This window comes from Schistocerca piceifrons, chromosome 3 (assembly GCF_021461385.2).
Source record: "Schistocerca piceifrons isolate TAMUIC-IGC-003096 chromosome 3, iqSchPice1.1, whole genome shotgun sequence".
Taxonomy (NCBI): Eukaryota; Metazoa; Arthropoda; class Insecta; order Orthoptera; family Acrididae; genus Schistocerca; species Schistocerca piceifrons.
Window position 1 is genome coordinate 474793021 of NC_060140.1, and position 23701 is coordinate 474816721.

Here is a 23701-nt window from a genome sequence, read left to right on the forward strand (position 1 = left end):
AATAGGGATCTTCTCTTTCGGCTGATATTTTATGGGGTACAGTCTTCCTACAGTACAGGCAATGAAACTTTACACTGGTTTTTGCAGGTGACTTTCATCACTGGCCACCTGCTCCAATGGAACAACACATACACATTTAATAGGATCGCTACATATGTTCAATGCCAGCACACAGACGGCATTTGTTTTCGATGTATCGGAAGACAGGGCACGGTAAAATCTTGTTTAGTTCTCTCTCGGATTCAGTTAGCAGAGCTTTTATAGTTCATAGTTTTTCTCTGCTGGATGGCACAAAATAAAGAGGATAGAGAGAATGTTTATATGCAACCCAGGAGATGCAGATCTCCTTCTCAACGCAGTTGTATGTAATTTGGAAACACACCGCAATGCAGTAGCAAAATCTCCATCCTTCTTCCAGTTCCCTATCTACTTTTACTATCTTTTCTACTACTTCGTTTTGCAGAAGAAAGCTTCCTTTGGCGTTGTCCTTACACATTACACATGGTTGGGGGAGCCATGACATGTTCCCATTCCTGCAAGTGGTCAAAACACTGTCCTGTTGCATTAACTCGACTCACCCTGATTCTCCACGGGATGCAGAAGGTCTTACATATAGCGCTCTCCGAGTTCAATTCAGTTCCGACTTAAATTGGGATGATCACGTGCATGAAGCTGCAGGAAGGGCAGGGCAGCGTCTGCGGAGCGTTACAAGATGCAGAGGGACTCTCTAAAAGTATCTTTGAGTTTTACTGTAGCAGATATGTTCGAAAAAGGCGACTCGTCTCGAGATATGAGAGTGACACGAATATGATTCACCAATGACTGTAATCAGTAAGAGACCCCTCCATAGGATCCATAGCAAGCATGTGATTGCATGGATATACTTGATTCCAAATTCCAGACAGCATTTCTACCAGAAAGCATAACACTATTAGCGACGCTTCTGTGTGCCTGAGGAATCAGGACCGCTTTTTGTGCAGTGTGACAGTAACGTAGTCATTTAATAGAGGGTCCTTACGCAAAATATCTGTTGTCAGCGGTAGAATCCGTCTGAGGTCAGCTTCAAGCATCGGTTCTCAATAGTGTTCCTCGAAAAGAAGATCGTCTTACCTCCAGGGATTCCTATTTGAACTAGTTGGTGAGTGTAATCCGACAACTGAAAAAGAAAATAATTCGCATGCAAAGTGACTCTTACACCAATTTAATTAATTAGCCATTCAACTTGATACACTATGTCATCAAAAGTATCCAGACACCCCCAAAAACATACGTTTTTCGTATCAGGTGCATTGTGCTGCCACATACTCCGTATCAGCGACCTCAGTAGTCATTAGACATTGTGAGAGAACAGAATGGCGTGCTCTGCGGAACTCACGGACTTAAATGTGGTCAGGTGATTGGGTGTCACTTGTGTCATACATCTGTATGCGAGGTTTCCACACTCCTAAACATCCCTAGGTCCACTGTTTCCGATGTGATAGTGAAGTGGAAACGTGAAGTGACACGTTCAGCACAAAAGTGTACACGCCGACCTCGTCTGTTGACTGACAAACCGCCGACAGTTGAGGAGGGTCATAATGTGTAACAGGCAGACTTCTATCCAGAACATTACACAGGAATTCCAGACTGCATCAAGATCCTGAAAGTACTATGACAGTCAGGAGGGAGGTGAGAAAACTTTTATTTCATGGTCGAGCGGCTGCTCATTAGCCACCCATCACTCCGGTAAATGCTAAATGACGCCTCGCTTTGTGAAAGTAGTGTAAACATTGGACGATCGAATAGTGGAAAAACGTTGTGTGGAGTGACGAATCACAATGTGGCGATCCGACGGCAGGGTGTGGATATGTTGAATGTCCGGTGAACGTCATCTGCCAGAGTGAGTAGTGCCAACAGTAAAATTCGGAGACGGTGGTGTTATGGTTTGGTCGTGTTTTTCATGGAGGGGGCTTGTACCTCTTATTGTTTTGCATGGCAACATCAGAGCACAGGCCTACGTCGATGTTTTAAGCACCTTCTTGCTTCCCACTGTTGAAGAGCAATTCAGGGATGGCGAATCTTTTAATACGATCGATCACCTGTTCATAATGCACGGCCTGTGGCAGAGTGGTTACAGGACAGTAACATCTCTGTGATGGACTGACCTGCACAGAGCCCTGACCTGAATCCCATAGAACACCTTTGGGATGTTTTGGAACGCTGACTTCGTGCCAGGCCTCACCGACCGACATCGGTACCTCTCCTCAGTGCAACACTCCGTGAAGAATGGCCTGCCATTCTCCAAGAAACCTACCAGCACCTGCAAGGGTGGAAGCTGTCATCAAGGCTAAGGGTGGGCCAACACCATATTCAGTTCCAACATTGCGGATGGAGGGCGCCACGAACTTGTAAGTCATTTTCGGCCAGGTGTCCGGATAGTTTTGATCACATAGTGTATGAGTGATGTGCCGCCTGGTGAGTGGAAGCAAGGGCTAGGGTACCACAGGCATGATTATTGACTTTTTTTGTGTTGCAGCGATATGTTTTAACGATGTTCCAATCTCCAACCTACAAAGGGAGAGACGACCATGGAAATAAAACCAGTTGTATTACCGAATTTATAAAGTGATACGTAGCATAAACCAGGTATTTACAACTTCTTTGTGCGGTACCTTAAGAGACGAGGCATTTGGTTACCCTAAGAGGTAGAACGAAAGTGAGGAGGGGTCCTATGACAGAGGTAGATCATAGTACTATATCATGAGCCGAAAATGAGTTTAATATTCTAGTCCTGTGAAGCATGGTGTAATAGATAAGAAAAGAAATTTTCCTACCTGATGAAAGAAAGTGAGATGTAGCCTAACCCATACAGCTCCATAATTACCACAACAAGTAACGATACTTCAGCGATATCAAAAAGCGTGTATGCCTCGATTTCTCCTGTCTTCGAAAATGGCTTGTATAAAAGGGAGAATACTACATATCGTGCGATGTATAAGTGTGTGGTCAACAACGTCGCTGCCTCGGATTGAGTAACGTTGTTTTTTAAACTTGCAAGGGTGTCTACGTCGCGGTGTCTACTACTCTATACGTCGAAGTTGCAGCTGCTTGTTTGGTAGAGCACTGTGTCTGATCTTGCCCACGGCTGCGAGGGCTGGCGAAGTGTCCCAATGTGCTGGGTGAGCGCAACAGGATCGGACGTGTGTGTTGCGTAAGAGAAGATTCAATATGGGCATGTGTTTATGATGGACGTATTGATAACATCGAATCATCCCTGAATGCTCTCCACGACCGGTAGTGGTGCACTGTGGCATGCACACGTGTCCAAGACTGTGCTGAGGCCGTGGCAGTAGTTTTCACCAACTTCTAAGCATTGGAGCGCGAGATGTCCGAGCGTTCGAACGTTTCAGCAATCTCCGACATGTAACCATGACAGCTACTACTACGGATTCGATTGTGGTTTAAGTGTGTCATGTCTAGTGCTTCTCAGTACATTGCAGTGGACTCTGTCTTGCAGTGGTGCTTGCTGTTCTCTCTATCCTATCATGCAGTAGGTGTTCCTCCTTCCGAATCGTAGTGGAGAGAACCAATTTAGGAATTCAATAGTGCTTTAAAAACCCATCGCGACGACAAATTCCCGATTGATAGTGATTCTGAAATCTAGCTATGACAACTTATTACTACTCATTGGACCACAGTTTAAGGGTATGTCGTGTTTGGTGCTTCTCAATACATCACAGTGGAGGGGACTTGCGTAGGTATTTGATGTTGTTGTTGCTGCAATCCCATCATATGGTAGTCCCCTTCCTCCCTCCTTCTTCATTCTGGTGCAGCGGAGAGAACGAGTTAACCTAGGAATTCTATATGGCTTTAAAAAAGAAAATACACTTAACAGACTTGTAGTGGTCGGAAACTCTTTAACCGTGATGGTATACATCTACATGACTACTCTGCAATTCACACTTAAGTGCCTGGCAGAGGGTTCATCGAACCGTTTTCATAATACTTCTCTACCATTCCACTCTCGAATGGCACGTGGGAAAAAGGAACACCTAAATCTTTCCGTTCGAACTCTGATTTCTCTTATTTTATTATGATGATCATTTCTCCCTACGTAGGTAGGTGTCAACAAAATATTTTCGTATTCGGAAGAGAAAGTTGGTGACTGAAATTTCGTAAATAGATCTCGCCGCAAAGAAAACCGCCTTTTCTCCAATTACTAAAACCCCAACCCGCGTATCATATCAGTGACACTCTCACCCCTACTGCGCGATAACACGAAACGAGCTGCCCTTCTTTGCACTTTTTCGATGTCCTCCGTCAATCCTACCTGGTATGGATCCCATACCGCGCAGCAATATTCCAGCAGAGGACGGACAAGTTTAATGTAGGCTCTCTCTTTAGTGGGTTTGTCGCATCTTCTAAGTGTTCTGCCGACAAAGCGCAGTCTTTGTTTCGCCTTCCATACAATATTATCTATGTGGTCTTTCCAATTTAAGTTGCTCTTAATTGTAATACCTAGGTATTTAGTCGAATTGACAGCCCTTATATTTATACGATTTATCGTATACCCAAAATTTATCGGATTTCTTCTAGTACCCATGTGAATGACCTCGCACTTTTCTTTGTTTAGTGCTAATTGCCACTTTTAGCACCATACAGAAATTCTCTCTAGATCATTTTGTAATTGGAACTGATCGTCTGATGATTTTACTAGACGGTAAATTACAGCGTCATCTGCAAACAATCTAAGGGAACTGCTCAGGTTATCAGCTAGATCACTTGTATAAATCAGGAACAGCAGAGGACCTATGACACTAACTTGCGGAACGCCAGATTTCACTTCTGTTCTACTCGATGATTTACTGTCTATCGCTACGAACTGTGACCTCTCTGAGAGGAAATCACGAATCCAGTCACACAACTGAGACGATACTCCATATGCACGCAATTTGATTAATAGTCGCTTATGAGGAACGGTATCAAAAACCTTCTGAAAATCTAGGAATATCGAATCGACCTGAGATCCCTTGTCGATAGCACTCATTATTTCATGGGAATAAAGAGCTAGCTGTGTTACACAAGCACGATATTTTCTGAATCTGTGTTGGTTGTGTATCAACAAGTCATTTTCTTCAAGGTGACTCATAATGTTCGAGTATAGTATATGCTCCAAAATCCTACTGCAAATTGAGGTCAGTGATATGGGTCTGTAATTCAATGAGTTACTCCTATTTCCTTTCTTGAATATTGGTGTGACCTGTGCTACTTTCCCGGCGGGGTCAGGGATTTTCTCTGCCTCGTGATGGCTGGGTGTTGTGTGCTGTCCTTAGGTTAGTTAGGTTTAAGTAGTCCTAAGTTCTAGGGGACTGATGACCATAGATGTCAAGTCCCATAGTGCTCAGAGCCATTTGAACCATTTTTTTTTTTGTGCTACTTTCCAGTCTTTAGGAACAGACCTTTCGTCTAATGACCGGTTGTATATGATTACTAAGAAAGGCGCTATTGTGTCTGCATACTCTGAAAGGAACCTGATTGGTATACCATCTGGACCGGAAGACTTGCCTTTCTTAAGTGATTTGAGTTGTTTCGCAACACCTAAGATATCTACTTTTATGTCACTCATGCTAACAGCTGTTCTGGTTCCGAATTATGAAATAATTACTTCGTCTTCTTTCGTCAAGAAATTACGAAATTTGAAATTCCAACTATCATTTTATACATCACCGCTTTCTGTCGTGACGCCAAATTATAATGGGTTTGGATTATTTAATGAAAATTTCTTGGCAGAAACGTAACACTGTTGTTTATACACGCAAACTACTGTCCAGAGTCGATCCTTTTTTATATCGAGTAGTTTTAAACTATGTGAAGCAGATTGTTTAAATGCTATATTAACGACTTAAATAATATTTCCCGTGGCGCATCTACTGAAGCAACAGTTGTGATATCTTCAAGGCGTGATATTCCGCACCAGATTTAGTAACTCCTGAAACAGTTCATGAACTGCACCACAAGAAGTGTACCAGAAAGGCTGTGGCAATTTAGAGCCCATGGCAGGCTGAAATATACAAATATACCACGGTAGCTCCTGCGCCATCTGCAAAGCAAACTACAGCTCTCTCTCTCTCTCTCTATACGAAACGATATTTTCTTTTTTTTTTTTTTTTTTTTTTTTTTGTGTATCTCAAGTCAGCCAGCTACTAGTTTTGTGACATCATCAGTTGTGGATGTGTCAAATAGCTACCGTGTCAGTCTTATATCCATAGATCACGAACAAGTGACCGGAAATTTATTCCAGAATGAGATTTTCACTCTGCAGCGGAGTGTGCGCAGATATGAGACTTCCTGGCAGATTAAAACTGTGTGCCGGACCGACACTCGAACTCGGGACCTTTTCTTTTCGCGGGCAAGTGCTCTGCCAACTGAGCTACCCAAGCACGACTCACGCCCCTTCCTCACACTGGCAGAACTAAAGCTGTGAGGACGGGCCGTGAGACGTGCTTGGGTAGCTCAGTTGGCAGAGCACTTGCCCGCGAGAGGCAAAGGTCCCGAGTTCGAGTCTCGGTCCGGCACACAGTTTTAATCTGCCAGGAAGTTTCGGAAATTTATTATTTATTAACTTCAGCAGTATTTCAGGATCGATTGACAAGCAGGTTTTTGCTTTGGAAGGAAGGCGTCTCTGGCGTGAGCTGGTATCCGACCGGTTGGTAACTCGTACAGACCACCTGAGATTGCGGTGGACGCCGACAGAAGTTGTGTTTTTGTCCAGGGAGGGCTTAGCTAGCTGCTACTTGTAGCAGTTGACATGGACACGAGTGATTCCAAGGCCCTGGCGCATGAGCCAGAGGGCACTGTTACACACGTCTGCACGGTGAGGCAGCCAGCAGCTGTCGCGGGCCCTGGGGTGCACGGCTGGGGTAGCCTGCTAGGGTGGCGGGACGCGAAAAGTTTTTCAGATATGTTTAAGCGATCAGCGACGGTATAATTACGTGTTTCCTTACCCGATCAGAGTGAAACAAGCGCCGTTTTGTTTATATATTCCATACTGTCTTTTCAACCACAACAATATTTCATACACTGCAATCGATTTCCCACCACATTCTTAAAATAAATAAATGAGTTATTTTCATAGACGGTCTTGGATCTCATAAATTATTTAAATAAACAATATTCCACACGTTGTCTAAATTTTTTAAACAATAATCCATACACTGCAATCGGTTTCCCTCCAAATGGCCAAACAACTGTGTCTTTTCCCCGCCAATTGCCGGATGGGAGAGGGGAGTGGGAGGGTGGGGTGTTTCACAGAGGGTGAGGGGTTAACTGGTTGATCGATTAAATTAATTAGTCAATCAAATTGATATCAAAAGTGTGCTTGTATCGGTGAGGAGAGTTCCAGAGGGATGGGAGAGGAGGAGGGGGAGTGGGAGGAGGAAGGGGAGGAAGATGGGTAGGGGAACAATAGGTTAAGGACCTAACAATCAAAAGGACGGATTATCCCCAGAGGGTCATAATCCACATAGCAGAACAATAGGTTAAAGACCTGTCAATAAAAGGGAACAATGGGTTTGCCCTGAATATCTGGCTGCCCCTGAATGTAGGCAACCAACACCAACAAATTGTGCTAATGTCCTTCTTGCGCCAGTACACACCACATGTTTTGATTCATTGATGTGACAACAAATACACAGTTTGCAAAGTATATGAGTATCAAAGATGCCGCACGCAATCCGTTTTTTCTTTTTTTTCAGATGAAATGGAACGTAAATTACTGTTATATTAGATTGAAATAGTATTTTAAATTAAATATTGGGCATTACAAGCAGACAGAGACGTTAAATACATGGGATTTTGTGAATTAGAGCATTACGAACTTATTTTACACAACGGTTGGGATACAAGTTGAAACGCCCTGCTAAACTCACAGGACAGGACAGCTAGTTGGAATTGTGGAAAGGGGCCAAAATAAGCGGCTGTCAGTTACACTCGAACACATATAACTTTATTTATTTGATCAAACATTACAGTACAAATTCTTGAACTTAGTTATCGGCTGAATACACCACACTATCTTATGCCTTAAGGGCACAACCACTTCAATTTAAAAAAAAAAAGGCTAAAAGCCATTAACCCAAAAATTCAGACGGCAAAGAGAATATTTAGAAGCCAGAAGGCCTCACGTTAAGTAAGTTCTATAATTGGGCTGAAGGCCCCAAAATCTAACACTTAGAAAGCAACAACCTTAATTTGAAGACGGCTGAAGGCCAATGATTTAAGACTCAAGGTAAAATTAAAAAAAAAAAAAAAAAAAAACACACACATAGACACAAGACAGAAGGCCTTATCTTCAATCAGGCTGAAAGCCCCAACAGTCTGATACTCGAAAGACAAAGATCCTTAATTTAAAAACGGCTGAAGGCCCATGACTTAAAACACACTAAAATAAATTTTATTAGGCAGAAAGCCCGAGGCTTTATCTTCAAAAAATATATCAATCAGGCTGAAAGCCCAAACAATCTAACACTTTACAAGCAAGGACTTTTAATTTCAAAGCGGCTGAAGGCCCATGACTTAAAACACCACTAAAAACAATTCAACTTCAGTTCAAAACCATGGGCTATGAGCCATACAAATACACACAGAAAATAAGAAAAGGCAGAGCAACTAACGGCTCTCAGAAGTTTCGGGGGTCGGCCAGCACTTGAAATACTAACGATCACTTAGGTGAGACAGGCAGTTGGCACAACCGTTCTCCATCCAGTGACAACCCAACCAACAGACAGTCAACGGACCCACCGACGAGGTATCTTGCGCTCCACTCGACCAGCACACAACCAGGAGTTCGATGCAAAACGTAAAAGACATGGACGTCCACAAGCAAGCATACATCAAGCTGTCAAGCTACACACCGTGCTGGACAGGGACTACTCGGTGAGGAAAGGACACTGCCTGAATTTACGTCAATGGCCAAGTTAGGTAACCGGAAATTGAATGGCCACAAGACAGAAAATTCTGCTGCTGCACTTCAATTGCAAATAACCAAATACAGTGAGACTCCACCAGATGATGGCTAAACCTTCCCCAACTCGAACACACACGTTGTTGCTCGCGGGAATGTCCCAACAGCTAACAACGAGAACCAAACGGCACAATGTGAACAGTCTTGACTCGCTGATAAATTAAATCCAAACTCAACTTTCGTGTCCAAGGTCGGTGAGCCACGGACCTCGTAGCGATGGGAACAGCCCCACACACTCTCACTCTGCGCAGAGACCACTAGCGGCCCCCAGCCAAACTACACCCTGCTGAGATTTCTTCGCTGTTCCACGCCAACCGACCGACTCCCAGACATCAGCACGGAGACAGAACTGAAATAACTGAGCAGTCGACGTCACAAGCTACACACAGTTTCACGAACACTTGCACTAAGGACTAGACAATACTAACGGCAGCGACTGTGCAATAACAAGGTCGAATCACGAGTCGGCACATGCAGGCAACTCATAAGCGATCGCCGGCCGACATACACGTCGTCCGACAAGACGACCGACCGACGACCAACCAAGGTTGTCCACGCTCAAGTGATACATATCGGCAACCGTCGGACGAGTCATGGCTGTGTGCACCTCACTGCAGCCGCGCCCCGACCAAACTTCTGCCGCGTCCTAAGTCAAACAGTGCCAGGTCCGAACTGCACTGCTAGCGCCTCCCAACTCACTGGCAGATCCGAACTAGCTCCGAACACATGACAACTGGGAAGTGACAGCAGTCAGCAAAAATCATACGCAAGGGATTATATCCATAAGCGCCGCTGCTGCCGTTCACTGGCAGGCAAAGCGGCAACTCAGTGACACCAGTAATTGAAATTAACATAACATTGATAGTAGTGCAGTAAAAACAGGATGTCAAATGAGATATGGCACGGACACGAGCCACGCACGGCTCACAAGTGTGGGCAAAAAGTGTGTGGATTCTTATGTGCTATTTGAACATCGATGATGATACTGCATTGGAATTTAGTTTCATAAAAAGTACTGATCATTGTAGATACATACAATATTTTAGTATTTGTTACTTGATATGCTGATAGTTGTCCAAATACTATATATGTTGAGGCACAAAAAGTACTTTCTGTAAGTTTTTCAGGAAGGGTGGGTTAGCCAATTCAGTCTGCTCATGAAGGACCTTATCAGGGGAAGGATGTTTGGGTGTATTTTTATTTCCTCTAATATTGATGGATTGTAAAATATTTGAAACCTGTACTTTTTGAATAAAGTAATCTGAAACCAATTTGTGGCTGTTTGCTGTACACCATCAACAATTTACTTTATGTGACAGACACGGTATCCAACCATGTTTATATGTGACAAAATTGCATCACATTATTTGGTCGTGAATGCTGGCCGTCAGTTAGGTTACATTTCTTCTTGTATTTTTAGATTCTACGCATTGCCTTCTCTTGGTTGATATATATATATATATAAAATCACAAACGTTATTAATACTGATTTGTATATAGTTTTGAAATATCCACCTTCTTGAACAATATAATTTTTTGTTTATTTATTTACTTACATGTTACAAGCACATTTCTGGCTCGACATCCGTCTTTGTTGTTAAAAGTCTACAGAGATTAATAGTTGTATAGAGGATTCATTCATCTGAAAAGTAGGACCTCGGAAACTTGTGTATGAGCTTTTACTTACCGACGTGACATTACGAATAAAACTGTGCACGCAGAATGAAATGAAAGTCTGGGCAAAAAAAGCAAACGATGCGCTGACTACTATTACGCACGAAAAGAATGAATTTGTGTCTCATTCAGAAAGTTTCGACCCAGTAACTGTTGCAGAGAATGGCCAACACGAGCGTTCCTGCTCGCGTATCGAAAGAGAGAGACAGAGAGGGAAATAAAGAAAAAGAGAAAGAGAGAGAAAGAAAGAGAGAGAAATGTCAGCTGCTGTGCATGTCTAGATGAGGCAACCATATCAATGCAGCCGTTCAGTGGGAAGGTGAGTAAGTACACGTCGAAAACTTTTTAGACAATGTTTGCATCAGTAGGAGTATTCAAAACAGGTTCCACAATCGCACAAACAAAACAAAGTTGGCGATGGGAAAGGTTTAAAGGCCACCTGGACGATACGTCTTTATCTTACGACGGCACTGGTAGAATATCGGGAGACCTAATGTCAAAACGATTATTGTACAACCTAACATGTAGTTGTCCAATAGAAACAACTCTGTTTCCGATGATCGTGTGTGACTCTGAATCATGACAGCTTACAATTCGATGCAATATTGCGCCTCCGACTGAGAGGTGAAGCGTCCCAGAATCTTTCAGAGAAATCTGATGTCTTTTTGTAGGCTCCTCCTACGTCTAATTCTAGGACATCGTAAGCAACAGATTTCTCAACTCATGTTTCGCGAGAGATTTGTCTGGTCCCCGCTAAATTACATCAAGCAACGTACAACCAGAAAGCATGGAGACGATAACTGAGGCCAGAAATAGACACGCGCTGAATGGGAAGCAAGGCACTAATTTATTTGTGCAGCATCACATCACCAGAATGGAAGTAGAGTACCAAGTCAGTGCGCTAGTTGGCGGAGCCGGTAATAAGTAGGACTTTTTTCTAAAGCAGGAGGATTCAAATACCCATCCAATCCATAAATGACTTCTGATAAAATTCAAGGTGACACCCTAGGCAAGGAAATGACTGTACCTTCATTGATCTTCTGGATTCCCAGATAGTGCGCCGTCTGTGTTTGTCTTTACGTTGGACGACATTGTGTACGATTTTCACTGACTTCCAGTTGTCATACGGAGGAGACTAAGTCTACAGCGACATGTTCAGTTGTGTACTTCGCTATATGCCAAATATTTATAACAGACCTTATAGAACCCTTATGTGTGCATGATAATGCTCACCGTTAACAGAGCATAGACGTTTCTGCGTTGGAGACAGCACTATTTCACCCTAGACTTGTCTTTCGTGGCCATTCTTACAGTTAGATGGTAAGGAAAAGGGTCTCACAAATATGGGCAGTCCACCACAGATATTGTTTTTTAGAGTTTCTTCCGTCCAGGTATTCAAACTAACCTCCCATTTGTTGGTAACTATGTGCACTCTGGTCTGCTGTTAGGAACGTCGTATGGACATGGAAATGTAGGCTACCAGAATAAATAAAATACACAGGCATACATGGTGACATGAGAAAACGAAGACTTAAATTTTAAGGGCACATTAAAAGAATGGCACCCACTAGGATGACAAAACAAGTAGTAGAATTCTACGAAAACCGAATTAAGGCCAAAACTGAGCCAATGAAATGGATTGCTGCGATTAAGGAGACGATATAACTCAGGCAGACCCTACAAATAGGAAAACATTCAGAAAAAAGATATTTGATTGGAACGTTGGTTAGAAGGAAATTAGAAAACGGACTGGAACAGCGTGGTCTGATGAAAGAAAGAGACTTCATTCTGAAAGGATGAAACAAATTTGGGCACAAAGAAAGGCCAACCATCGAACGTGTCCTTGATGGACTGTACCTCGGGTGGTCTTACTGGGCCCATACGAGAATAATAATAATAATAATAAAATAAAGTCATTGCTTTGATGTTTCTAAATAAGTGACCTAGTAAACAAAACTGAAAATATGCTGTGTGACCCAATCTTGTTAACTGTTGTGTGTAACTTGTGCTACAGTTGAGACACAGATCAGTCTGCGGATAGGAGATAGATCTCGGCTTTCTCGATCATGTGCCTGCCTAGAAACCACTCTCTACAAGAACGAATGTGTGACAGCGCTACCAGGTAATTCAGACAATTTGACAATATTAGAGCTGAACAGGGGTGTGGAAAACTAGTTCAATTAAGGAATAAGGGATAGACAACATGTAACGCCGGAAATGCATATCCTCGTATTTCCATCTATTGTACTATAATTTGTTTTCCTTATTTTTGCTACCTGAATATATGACATTTCTGTGTCTTTACATATTGTAATTGTTTTACTATTTGTATATATTTATATTTATGCATTTATGTCGCTGTATAATTGGTTTGTTTCGTAAATATTATTTGTATTTTTACGCTGGGTCTTGCCTAGGGAAAACTGCTATCGAACGATTACATCGATAGGTCGTGTGAAGAATCAAAGTGTGTAGGATCTTTGGTAGTGTTAACTCTGACGCGTGGAGCGCGGGCAGAGCAAGAGGGAGTCTGGCTGCAGTAGCGAGTGGAGCAGGTGTGTTGTGTGACGCTCCCGCGAGTTGCCGCGCTTTCGGGGTTTGGCAGCATGTAATTGCGCTCGACTTGCGATGATAGTTTCTGACATGGTGTCGCGGACGGGAAGCATTAGCTGGCGCACATCAAGAGCCCGTTTCGTCTGGTGACCGTGTCGAGAAGAAGGCGCGCCAACATCCAGCTTCTGCAACAGCGGCGGCCGACAATGAGTGACTGTCGCCACCTCCTCGATCGACGACTTCAAACCTTCAATCAACCAACAAGGAAGACTAAAAGCACGTAAAGTTTCAGAACTGTATGGCAGACCTCAGCTTTTCAAACTGTTCCATTTGCCTCGCAAAATTACAGCAACTTAGCACGAACTTTTGTTGCTCATTGTCCCAATTGCATTGCCAAGCAGGGTCCCTTCCTTTCCCGAAATGAACCCGAGTGTCGTTGAAATTCAAACGCCAGCATTAAAGCATTATAATTCGATTTCACTGCTTTAATTTCAAAGTTCAGTTAAAGTATTCATAGCTGGCTACAATATTTAAATTACACAAGTACAAATTAAGAGTGCGAGTTTTGTTAGAATATTTTAGCTTACCTGTGACTGCAGCTCAGCTTGGTACGTACAAAATTTTACTATTGTTAATTGTTCAGAATCATTTAATTCAAGTTCAAAGTTAAATCTCTTATTTCTAAATTGCGTAGAGTCAAGTTGCTTTTGAAATGATTGTTGAGGTAGTCCAAGACTAACCATATTTTACTGAATTTCGATGTGCTTCAGAAAGAAAGCTCACTATTAACTTCAGTCACTAAATTAACTTTCGATTTTCCGGTTTTATTAATTCTTTGGCTAAATTAGTCAGAGTGTAGCGAAATTTATTACTTCTGACAAACTTTCAGTTTTCACACTACACGTGTCAACCTTCAGTTGCCACGCTTCTAGTGCTAATTATATGTGTAATAACCTTTCTTTTTCAGTTACTATAGTAACTGTCCTTAGGAATGGCGACCGTAATTTCCCTCAAATCTCAAATACCTAATTACCGCTAGTTAATTGTTAACGTAACGGCTGCACATTTACTTTCTTTATTAACTTTACCCCTTTTCAAAATTAATTTCCACCAGTTTCACTTGCATTTTTCCTTTCATTTAGATGTAACCCTTTCCTCCCTCTTTACCGACAGATTAACTTCGGTGACGATTGCTTTCCCAAATTTCCATTAGGTACACGCGGTTTAATTTTTCACTGTCATTAAGGTCGATAAGTGAGGGGGAGGTTACACGTGGCGACTTGGTGACAGGACAATCTTCAGTTTTGAGGTTGTTCTGGACACGAATTTTGTGTGGTGCAAATCTCGTAACAAAGTACTGGTTACGTACAGGCCGTTACGTCAGCGAGAATAAGTAGTGGGAGTAATCCTAATTATATTTGAGATTTGGCATTTATATTGAAAATTATTAAAATGAGTGAAGGCAACAATTGCCAAAATTTGGTAGACTTGGATACGTAACAATCGGTCGAACAGTGGGAAACGCGCACCGCGGTACCCATTGTTCAGGGGCAGGCGCCTATCATGAAAGACGCGACCGCCGAAACGCAACAAAGAGCAGAAATGGAATTCCAAACTTTAGAAAATGTTTCGGAATCGGAAGTGAAAATCAAATCTGAATCCCTTGATGACGAATACGGGGGGACAATTAAAGAGGAAGCCGCTACGGAAGTAAAACCGGTAGTTTCCGGGAATTTAACTGATTTATTGAATGTTTTGATTAACGAAATCAAGAGTCAATTGGCCAAGCAAGAAGATCTGGCTGCCAAGCAAGAAGCTCGGGCTGCCAAGCAAGAAGCTCAGTCTGAAAAATTTGAACGGATGCTAGACAATCAGAACAAAGCTATTAACGTTGTATCAACAATGTTGGAGTTGCTAACACAGAAGTTGATAAAATCAAAGATGATATTGTTGTAATTAATACCGAAATCGGTTATCTTAAACAGGAAATGGTAGGCGTTCAGGCGGAAATTGCTAGCATAAATACTCGTTTTAATTCCGAAATTAGCAGAATCGAGAAAAGTGTAGGAGAATCAGTTGCTCCGATCATCGAGAATAAGGTGACGGAACAAATTCAATTAGTGAAAAAAGAGGATCAAAAGAAGGTGGAAACTTTAAAGGCTTTAGTATCCGAAGTAGATACCAAAGTGACGAAGCAGGCTAATACCTGCGAAGAGAAAAAAGGGAAGTAGAAACGCTTGCGACAACCACTTGCCAAGTAATTACGAGAGTGTCGGAATTAGAAAAGAAACTTGACGAAAAACAGAGCTATGTGCCAATCTATGCACATAGTTCGGAATTGTTGACGAAAGAGGAGCGGTTCGACCCCTTGAAAAAAGGCGGTATACACGCGACGGATTTCATTGAGAATTGTGAAAGGGTTTTACCCAGATCATGGACTAATGAGAGAAAAATTAATGCGATTATTGATGTGTTGGCTGGTGATGCCAAGCGTTGGGGCTTAAACCTCAACATTACGAACCTGACTTTTGACGAATTTAAAAATTTGTTTCTGGCTGAATACTGGTCAGAGCAAAAACAGCAATGTGTCTGGCGCAAATTTGTCGTATCGAGGCCTTTCGATGCGAATTCGCGCGGTTCGATGAAGGAGTTTTGTGAGGGCTGGATCCGCAAGTTAGAATATTTGCGTGATCGCCGCACGGAATCCGAAATAGTCTGGGAACTCTACAAAAAGCTTCCAGATGATACAAAACGCTACGTAGGAAGCAATTACAGGACAATAAATGATTTCCTGGAAAGAGTGGACGACGAGGACAATTGGCGCAATAATCGCGACAGTGGTAGAGGCCGTGGTAACAACAACGGGTACCACAGCAACCACAACAACGATAACCATGGGAATAATGCATACCGCAACCATGGCAGCAATAACAATAATGGTTCGGACCGTAATAACAATCGGTACAATGCAAATAATAACAGGAATGACGGAAACCGGTATCATACTAACGTGATACGGGCTTCACACAATAGTAATAACGCCAGAGGGTGTGATCAGCCGCCTCAGCAGCATCCGGGGAGCGTATCTGCTGGGACGAAACAGGGAAACCATTAGCCGCGCCGGTGAGGGGCCGACCAGGCGTGGAGAAATTTTGGCGGCCCAATAACAGGAGAAAACCCAGGTGTCGTCGTTATGAAAATTCCGTGTGGAATAATCAACGGCTGGAGAGTGTGCCAGTGTTAGGAGAAAGGAGTGCGCCCACAAGTAGTAGATCAGCTGTAGACACGGCAGTAGAAAATACATTCACTGCCAGTGAGAACAATGTAAGTAGTGTTCCGGAAATAGATTATAAAGTGGCAGCTGTAACACCAACAGCAGAACTGGAGATTGAGTTTAAGAATGATTCGCAAGTGTTGAGAGAAGATCAGATGTCGGATAAAACGTCGTCATCGGGCGAGGGGATGCAGAGAGGGATGAGGTCTGGTTAAGGCAGTTCGGTCGCTTATACGACGAACTAAGAGATTATAGGGGTCTGTATGGGAGAAGTGTTTATGGGGAGCGCGTGCAGGATTTGCCGCGTCTCGTCCCGCAAGAAGAGAGTGTTTGTGAAATGATAGAAAGTTCTGGCCCTAAACGGCAGACTTTACTAGAAATAGTTGATGTTAATGGGGAGCACGAGCAAGATTCGTCGTGTTTCGTCCCGCAAGAGTTGGATGTTGAAGTAGTAACGGAAAGTTCTGGCCCTGACCGGCAGACTTTGCCGAAAGTTATAGTGGTAGAAGTAGCCGACCCATCCGACGCAAAACTCCAGTTTAAACATTGCGAAAGTATTAAGGAGAAAGAGTACGAGAATTTTAGTGACAGCCGGACACGATTGGTAGAAAAGCACATAGATTGCAGCGTGTATCGGGTTAGAGATGACATTATACGGTCAGACGGGAACAGTGTGGGTTGCGCAGATCTAGAGGAAGTAATTGCAGATACTACTGGGCACATTTCTCCAGGTAGATTGGCAGATGAGATCAATCTGACTAAAGAGGAATCAACGAAGGTGACAATTAGTGAATTGATAGCAAAGCAACACTCACTAGTTGACAAGTTAGAGGAAAAGGTTTCGGTATTCGAGGCGAAGCTACAGACTAAGCCTCAGGACAAACGTGTTGAAATTAAAACTGTATGTGAACAGAGGCTAAAAAAGCCGCCAGATAAGCCGAATTTAGGATCAAAGCCGGATGGTTTTTTCTGGAATGACCTGGATATAGACGAGGATTTACTGTGGGAAAATAATGAAACAGTCGAGGACAAGTGTAGACAGATAGTAGTGTCTGTTAATATGCACGACCTACAACTAAACGTGTTGATTGACACCGGTGCAGAATTGAGTGCTGTATCTGGAAAAATATTTGAGTTACTGAAAGACAGACCCGGCATCGTAGTTATGCCAGTAACAGGAGTGAAAATTATCGGTGCTACTGGGAAGGCCAGTAAACCGGTCACAAAACAGATTTTTGTCAACTTCGAGATATGTGGGGCACGACTTGAGCAAGAGTTTGTCGTCGTGCCAGACTTAACTACGGAAGTAATTATCGGGTTAGATTGGCTATTAAAGTACCGTGCAGTGATTAATTGCGAAAGCAAAACTTTGACATGTACGTCACAAGATAAAACAATAGTAGTTAGTTTTGACGAGGCAGGAGACGGTGTGCATAGGCAATACCAGCCTATACACATTGTTAACTGGCCGGGTGGTATTGACGTAGGTATGAATCTGAACTTCTGTAATGTGAAGAATCTCGGCATTGACAATAATGTAGAAAGTGAATTGGAAAGTATTGTAGACGGTGTGTCAAACGTAACACACGAACAAAGACGAGGCCGACTTTCCCGTACCTATTGCCATCACAACCATAGGGCATGGGGCAAATATGAAGCAGTATTTGAGAGAATTATGAACACCTTGAGACATGAATCGACGGGATTTTCTCCAGAGGAAATCCTGTTGGATGACAGAAGTAAAAGTTTAGTGGAAGAGATAATCAAATTCCCTCCACGGATTGACATTAGTATTGGTGTGAAAAAAGATCGTTTGCGAGAAGTAATGACGCTTAAAGCCGATGCTCGCATACGTCGTCATGACGCTAAAACGCGTTTTGCTAAGTTTGCAATCGGAGACTTAGTACTTGTAAAAGCTCATGAGAAATCGAGCGAGATAGACCATGAAATCTCTAAATTTAAGTTTGTTTATAATGGACCATATAAAGTCATTGGTATACCTCACACAAATGCTTATTGCTTAGAGTATCCAAGCTCTGGGAAACTATTAGGTATACGGAACATTTTAGACTTGAAATTGTACCAACCTAGGATTGATTAATACCACAGAAAGGGTAATTTGTACAGTATGTAAATATAGAGTGTAAGATTTAAACGATTTGCTAGATTGCCAGGTTTTTGCCTGACCAAGAGGACATTAAAGAAGTTGTAATTAATAAGTAATTAATCTTACTAAATGATTTAAGAGAGAGTGATTATTTGTCAGTTGAAAGATCCAAGCTGCTAGTTTAAGTTTTCAGCTGAGTCACAGTAGATTAAGGAATGTAAATATGATTTTGTAAATAGCTGTAAGATTTCATAAATATGTGATTTACTAGTCATTGCCGATGTACTTAGACGCTGTTTTAAGTTTCAGGCTAGTACATGCGTGTGATGATGGACAGTGTTGAGTTATCCACTGTGATAGTGTTTATGGACTCCTTGAGATTACTCGGGAGTGAGTTTTTCCGAAAGAATTCAGTGAAACGGACGTTCTAGAAACGCCGTTACAAGGGCGAGTGAGATCAAGCGTGCCGCACAGGCGGGTGCAACAATACTGGCAAGGCGGAGCCGCTGTCGGCTCTTGTGCCGCTGTTGGCTCTTGTGCCGCTGTCGGCATTCTTTGTACTTACGAGTACGGAAGGTGGAGTTGTTTTTTCTTCCTGGACAGCTGCTCTGAAAGAATTGTACTGTTAATATTTATGTTTTTGTCGATCTGCTGTACATTATTTTCTTGTTTAGCGTTAAATAGATTCTAATGACGAGAATATTAATTATGAAAAGGTTATACAAAATGTGTAGTCTATTTAATTATTTATTTGCGTATTTTGATCTACCTGTTTTTATGACCATGCACTCTAATTAATTTTGCAAATAGTATTCCATTTCTTGTAGTGTTACGAATTTTAATGATTTTGGAATAGCTAAACCATTTTCTATGTTTTCTATGAATTTTGATATGTTGTCAACCTGTTTTATTTTGTGCAAGATGACAGAGTGGAATAAGATTAGGAGTGTCTCCACTCAATTATTATGGTCTAAAAATTGATTTATGCTTAATTAGACGAATGCTAAATTTTTTTGATGTTTTGAGCATATGCATTTCCGCTGTTTCTTTTTTGGGACATTTTCTGAGTCTGTTTAGGTTACACGAACATCCTCAGACAATGTGGGGCACGTGTAACGCCGGAAATGCATATCCTCGTATTTCCATCTATTGTACTATAATTTGTTTTCCTTATTTTTGTTACCTGAATATATGACATTTCTGTGTCTTTACATATTGTAATTGTTTTACTATTTGTATATATATTTATGCATTTATGTCACTGTATAATTGGTTTGTTTCGTAAATATTATTTGTATTTTTACGCTGGGTCTTGCCTAGGGAAAACTGCTATCGAACGATTACATCGATAGGTCGTGTGAAGAATCAAAGTGTGTAGGATCTTTGGTAGTGTTAACTCTGACGCGTGGAGCGCGGGCAGAGCAAGAGGGAGTCTGGCTGCAGTAGCGAGTGGAGCAGGTGTGTTGTGTGACGCTCCCGCGATTTGCCGCGCTTTCGGGGTTTGGCAGCATAATTGCGCTCGACTTGCGATGATAGTTTCTGACATGGTGTCGCGGACGGGAAGCATTAGCTGGCGCACATCAAGAGCCCGTTTCGTCTGGTGACCGTGTCGAGAAGAAGGCGCGCCAACATCCAGCTTCTGCAACAGCGGCGGCCGACAATGAGTGACTGTCGCCACCTCCTCGATCGACGACTTCAAACCTTCAATCAACCAACAAGGAAGACTAAAAGCACGTAAAGTTTCAGAACTGTATGGCAGACCTCAGCTTTTCAAACTGTTCCATTTGCCTCGCAAAATTACAGCAACTTAGCACGAACTTTTGTTGCTCATTGTCCCAATTGCATTGCCAAGCAGGGTCCCTTCCTTTTCCGAAATGAACCCGAGTGTCGTTGAAATTCAAACGCCAGCATTAAAGCATTATAATTCGATTTCACTGCTTTAATTTCAAAGTTCACTTAAAGTAGTCATAGCTGCCTACAATATTTAAATTACACAAGTACAAATTAAGAGTGCGAGTTTTGTTAGCATATTTTAGCTTACCTGTGACTGCAGCTCAGCTTGGTACGTACAAAATTTTACTATTGTTAATTGTTCAGAATCATTTAATTCAGGTTCAAAGTTAAATCTCTTATTTCTAAATTGCGTAGAGTCAAGTTGCTTTTGAAATGATTGTTGAGGTAGTCCAAGACTAACCGTATTTTACTGAATTTCGATGTGCTTCAGAAAGAAAGCTCACTATTAACTTCAGTCACTAAATTAACTTTCGATTTTCCGGTTTTATTAATTCTTTGGCTAAATTAGTCAGAGTGTAGCGAAATTTATTACTTCTGACAAACTTTCAGTTTTCACACTACACGTGTCAACCTTCAGTTGCCACGCTTCTAGTGTTAATTATATGTGTAATAACCTTTCTTTTTCAGTTACTATAGTAATTGTCCTTAGGAATGGCGACCGTAATTTCCCTCAAATCTCAAATACCTAATTACCGCTAGTTAATTGTTAACGTAACGGCTGCACATTTACTTTCTTTATTAACTTTATCCCTTTTCAAAATTAATTTCCACCAGTTTCACTTGCATTTTTCCTTTCATTTAGATGTAACCCTTTCCTCCCTCTTTACCGACAGATTAACTTCGGTGACGATTGCTTTCCCAAATTTCCATTAGGTACACGCGGTTTAATTTTTCACTGTCATTAAGGTCGATAAGTGAGGGGGAGGTTACAAACATTCCTACAGAATTTTTAAAATTCTTGGAAATGACAACCAAACGATTATTCAACTTGGTGTGTAGAATCTATGAGACACGAAACAGACTACCAGACTTCCGAAAACGTATCATCCACCACAACCACGAAGATACAAGGGCAGGTAAATATGAGAACCATTGTACGATCAGATTAAACTCCCATGGATATGAGTTACTGACAGGGAAAGCATACAGAAGAACAGATGCGGAAATCGTGGTGTTCTTAGATGGCGATCAGTTCGGCTTCAGGATAAGTAAAGGAACACGAGAACAATTTCTGACTTTGAGCTTGATAATGGAAGCAAGAATTAAGAAAACTCAAGGCACATTCGTAGGATCTGTCGACCTAGAAAAAACGATCGACAATGTGAAATGGTGCACGAATTCGACATTCTGAGAAACAGAGTAGTTACTGTGTACAATAGCCAAGTGGAAACGATAAGAACGGAAGACCAGGATCGGAGTTCTCCGTTTAAAATGAGTATAAGGTAGGACTGCACTCTTTCATCCCTAATGTTCAATTTTACCTCGAAGAAGCAAAGACGAAAGTAAAAGGAAGTTTCAGGAGTATGGTTAAGATTCAGAGTGAAAGGATATCTGTTTCGCTAACGACACTGCTATCTTTAATGAAAGTGAGGGAGAATTAGAGGATCTCTTAAATAAAATGAGCATGTAATATGGATTGAGAGGTAGCCAAAGAAAAGGAAATGAGGACCAACACAAATGAAGTTATCGATAAACTTAACATTAAACCTGATGACCGCTAAACAAGCAAAGTGAAAGAGATTCTGCTACCTTGGAAACAAAATAATAAATGACGGCCGAAACAAGGAGGCATGAAAAGCAGGCTCAAAAAGGTACACTGGGCACTTAAGGCCAAATGAAGTGTGTTAAAAAAAACATCGACTTTTATTTGAGGAAGAAATTCCTGAGAATATACGTCTGGATCACAGCGTTGTATAGAATCGCATCATGAACTATGGAAAAACATGAAAAGCGTAGAATCGAAGCGGTCGAGATGTGGTGCTCTAGAAAGGTGTCGAAAATTGGGTGGATTAGTAAGGTAAGAAATCAGGAGGTCTTCCGCAGAGTCGATGGTGAGAGGAACATGCGAAAAATCCAGGCAAGAAGGACAGGCAGGTAGGACATGTCTTAAGACATCAACGAATAAATTCGATGGTACTGGAGGGGGCTGGATAGGACTACAAATGTAAAGAAAGACAGAGACTGAAATATATCCAACCAATGGATGACGACGATGGGTACAAGTGCTACTCTTAGATGAGGAGATTGTCACAAGGGGGGATTCGTGGCGGGACCTCATCTAAGTAGTCTGAGCACTGATGACCACCAACAATGTTCAAGGCAACAAATTGTGTGTCTCATTAAGGCTCAAAAACGTATCCTTCACAGTTGATGATCATCCTCCCGGGAGTGCTGGTTCTATAAGCTGTGCAGGAGAACAAGTGAAAGGTTTGGAGCGTAGGAGAGGTAACAAGGTGCGAGGACGGAGAGGTAGTGGGCCCATTTTACACGGATGGTACCATCACTGCTCGTGAAATTAACAGTAATGATTTTAATTGCAGTTCGTGTCAAAGTTTCAAAGTTTCTCCGCTGCAGAACGAATATCATTCTGAGCGTCATCCGTTCCAGTTACTCCCAACCTAAAACGCTCATATTCAAAATTATAATGAGCAGAAGAATGGATGAATTGGCAGAACAGAGAACTGTGGGAAACTGCAGTTGATTTTGCAACGCGTAATTGTTGTTTCCAGTGCACGGGAAGATATTAAATGTATGCAGTACTTATCAACACACACATTACATATATACCCGTTTATACCGCGTTACAAAGTATCGCAGTTGAGGAAATTAAAATTTGTAGCAGGACGTGGTTTTGATCCACGGACCTTTGGGTTAACAGCCCAATGCGCTCCCAACTGCGCCATCCTGCTTTACGTCTCCACGATCCCTGCAGGTAAGACATACGCTATTCACGTCACCCCCCCCCCCCCCCCCCCGCTCCCCCCCGGCCGCTTCAACTTTTTGAAAGGGGAGCTACCGGCACCTGGGCGGTGCGGGTAGGCATCTGGAGAACGTAACCACGTGCACAGAGGAGAGAAGAAATTCCAGCTTGTGACGTAGGAAAACGTTGAGTAAGAGGCAAACAGTGAAAGATACTAACAACCTAATGGTGAGATTACTTAACTACACGATGGCTGGAGCTGCAACAAGAGTAAGACAAATTAATTTCCAAACTATGAATAAATGTGGTTTGGCGCACCTGTGAATGTGTTAGGCTCAATGAACGTTTGTAATTTGTAAATTGTGGTCGCCTGTGTAG

At 42.2% G+C, this 23701-nt stretch overlaps 1 non-coding gene across 1 annotated transcript; it reads right to left on the reverse strand.

The window, feature by feature from the left end:
• Positions 1–23239: 23239 nt before the first annotated feature.
• On the reverse strand, positions 23240–23312 carry Trnan-guu. Its single transcript has one exon. It is a non-coding gene; the product is annotated as a tRNA-Asn (tRNA).
• Positions 23313–23701: the final 389 nt, after the last annotated feature.